This window comes from Myxocyprinus asiaticus, chromosome 1, assembly GCF_019703515.2.
Source record: "Myxocyprinus asiaticus isolate MX2 ecotype Aquarium Trade chromosome 1, UBuf_Myxa_2, whole genome shotgun sequence".
Lineage (NCBI taxonomy): Eukaryota > Metazoa > Chordata > Actinopteri > Cypriniformes > Catostomidae > Myxocyprinus > Myxocyprinus asiaticus.
In genome coordinates, this window is record NC_059344.1 from 15,529,928 (window position 1) to 15,532,726 (window position 2,799).

At 34.0% G+C, this 2,799-nt stretch overlaps 1 long non-coding RNA gene across 1 annotated transcript; it reads left to right on the forward strand.

The window, feature by feature from the left end:
- Nucleotides 1-476: 476 nt before the first annotated feature.
- Nucleotides 477-1,310, forward strand: LOC127418602 (uncharacterized). The gene is made up of 3 exons (XR_007893510.1): nucleotides 477-498; nucleotides 666-734; nucleotides 849-1,310. It is a non-coding gene; the product is annotated as an uncharacterized LOC127418602 (long non-coding RNA).
- Nucleotides 1,311-2,799: the final 1,489 nt, after the last annotated feature.

A 2,799-nucleotide genomic window follows, 5' to 3' on the forward strand; every position in this document is an offset into this window, starting at 1 on the left:
GTGCCTGAGCAATAGAATGCCAGTGTAGGGGCTTCGTCTAGTCATCAACTGAGCTTTCTATCTAGGGCACAATGCTTTTTTTTATCAGAGAAATCACAGGCGGCATTTAGCTGGTGCAGGAATCACTATACTAGTTTGCATCACATCTTATAAAAAAGCTTTTTTATATAATAATTTAGCCTTTTATAGTCTAAAAGGTTTACACTAAAATGTAATCCCTTATGATTGCCATACATTTTTTAAATGATTTTGCAGATTCGCATAGCGCTCTATTGAGGAAAAAAGACAACTGAGTTGGAATGGGGTATATGAATATAGGGTGATCATTTGTTAGTCACCTCACCTAAGAAAGGGAGGATCCTTAATGCAGAGCCAACAACTGTGGTTGGTTCTGTGAGAAGCAAGATAAGATACATTTGCAAGTCTAACAAAGTTCTTAAAGCTCTTAACCATTGCTTATCTTTGCCAACTAGGAAAAACGCTGTGACACAAAGTCAGGTAAATACATATTCTTAAAGCTTCACACTAAATAATAAACTGCGTATGTGTATTTGTATTGTGTAATACTGTTGTCAGTAATACATTTTAACATGACCTGACATTTGTCTTAATGTAGTTTTTATTTCTTCACTTAAATTTTCCATATATTATTCATGATCCATCAGGTTAGTTTTGCCTAATTAAAAAAGAAATGAAGTTTGTACAAAGGATACTTTTCACGATACTGTTAGTCGGTAAGTTTATAATGTGTTTTATTTATTTTTTTTACATTCTTTGTTAAACAAAAGAATAAGAATTAATATAATCACTTTTAATTCATTATTAAATATTTATTTTTTATTTTTTAGGATTTCCAAATTTTCCATTGTGCTCATCTCGTTTTTATTACATCATCAATGAGTTGAAGACTTGGCCTGATGCTCAAAACTACTGCAGGACATACTTTTATGATCTAGCAACATTTGACAACCAAATAGAGCAAGACCAAGTTGTTCAAACAATTGTGAGCAAAGGTTACACAGGTAGTGTTTGGACAGGCATATATGATGATCGCTACAGCTGGAGATGGTCCAGTGTTGAGAAAAACTTAACGTACACTAACTGGGCGAATCAACAACCAGACAACAATCAAGGAAAAGAGCCTTGTACTTATATGCATTTTACAGGGGCTTGGTATGATGTGCCATGTACAATGAATCTATATTTCTTTTGTTATGATGGTAATTGAATCTATACTTTTCTTTCTTTACTCATATATACACACTGAGAAAAAGTATTAACAAATGAAATGCTAAAATGAATTAAATGCCAACAGCCACAAAAAATACAACTGTCTTGATATCTCTGGGTAAACTTTGGACTGATGCTTTGAAGTACTGCAGACAGTATCACACAGATTTGGCTGCAATTGAAAATCAAACTCAGAATGAAAAACTCCGACTGTTGATTGCAAATGGGTTTGCAGCTCACATTGGTTTATACAGAGACACCTGGAAGTGGTCGGATCAGAGTAGCTCATTCTTCAGGCCTTGGTATCCCACTGAACCAAATAATAATGGAGGAAATGAGTATTGTGCAGAACTGTCTTTGTCTTTGTCACTTTGGAATGATATACCATGTACTCAAAACAAAAGATTTGTCTGCAGCAGTGGTAAGAAAATCTTTAGTCTTTGATTGCGTGCGCATGGATGTGAGTGTGTGTGTGTGTGTGTGTGTGTGTGTGTGCGTGCTTGAATTTGGGATGGAGAGAATATGATGTTTACTGTTTCTCAAGTTGAAAGGTAATGATTTGAATATTAAAATCCCCACAGCACAGAAGATACAAATACTGAGAGTGCAAGTGCAGGCACCATCCAACCTTAATGTTAATTATTTTAGAAGCACCTTTTTGCAGCAGGTCAGTGTCAAATAAAATTTTAGTAAATAAATATTTAAATTATGCAATATCCAAAGCAATCTTCTCAAGGTATGTAAACATGTCCTTGGAAATAAAATGGGATTTGTTTGTGCTTATTACATTCTGTAGTGTCTGGTATATGTTAAAGATTCTGCAATTACTTTTTTACTGAATTACTTAATACTTACATACGTATTTAAACACATTAAAACATCACAAGTGACACGGTTCTGTTTGTCATCAGTTCCAGCATGCGCTGAGGGCACATGGACTGCCGATCAACACCAAGGTGACATTGAGGACACAGCCTGATGGAAAAATATTCCACATCGAGAATGTTGCAATCCAGAAAAAGGTCACACAATGTCCAGTTGTTTAAAACTGAATTAAAGAAGAATGACTCAAATAATCAACTTACATGTCTACATACTGTACACAATGTGTTATGATAAAAATGACTAAACTAATTTTGTTAGCACACTTTTGTAGCTTTATTTTGTACGTTATGAAAGCTAGTATAAACTAGTATAGTGTCAAATAAATAAATATAAATTAAATAAAACGAATTTACTGTATGGTTGTCTTTTTAGTTGAAATATTTTAAGTAATTAAATACTTCTACCAACTTGAATGAAGTTCAAGTCCCATGCTTCTTACATCTAGCTTGAATGTCTTATGAATTGATGGTGTTATAAATAATGTTGCCCTGTTTATTTTTCTATCTAAATGGTCTGTGTGATGTGCTTGGAGCAGTCGAATATCAGGCTCACAAAATTGGTGGCAGCATATACATTTAAAAGAACACTGCATGTATGGAAAATAGACCATAGACCTAGATAAATTGCTAATATTTATCTTGGGTTTGGAGATCAAACGTCTTGGGGTGCAATTACACTTCTTTG